Source organism: Solanum tuberosum, unplaced genomic scaffold (genome assembly GCF_000226075.1).
Source record: "Solanum tuberosum cultivar DM 1-3 516 R44 unplaced genomic scaffold, SolTub_3.0 scf00099, whole genome shotgun sequence".
NCBI lineage: Eukaryota > Viridiplantae > Streptophyta > Magnoliopsida > Solanales > Solanaceae > Solanum > Solanum tuberosum.
In genome coordinates, this window is record NW_006239023.1 from 328,611 (window position 1) to 329,205 (window position 595).

Consider the following 595-nt stretch of genomic DNA (forward strand, 5'->3'; position numbering starts at 1 on the left):
ATAAATAAAATAATGTAATAATGTAGATTAATTCAAAAACAAATTTCAGGTATTGTCGGTATTAATTATGGGAATATTTGTTATTTTGGTAATACTCATGATTTAAAATTTAATTTTCTTTTTATTAATGCATATTGATATAAATTTATAGATTTTAAAAATAATTTATTTTTATATTAAATTGTTATATGTTATTTTCTTAAATGCCTATATTTTTAATTTACTATTCACAAGTAAAAATTAGAATTAAGAAGCGAATCTCATTATTACATAAAGTGCAGAAAAATTGGTACACTTAACTTTTCTCTTTCCTCATTAAGATTTTTCTTTCTCATTCTTAATTTTCCGTTTCTTTTTTCAAACTAATTATGCTTTTAAAAATTTCTGAAAATAACTACACTTACATTTTCTCTTTCCTCATTTATATTATACTACTATTTTTTATCTTTTCAAGATTCTTTCTTTTCCTTCTTTATTTAATTTAAAACATTTATAAATATAATTGTAATTAAAATATTACAAATGTAATTGTTATTTATATATATAAAATCTATTAAATCAGATATAAGCAAAGTTATTTTTATCTTTCTTTTTT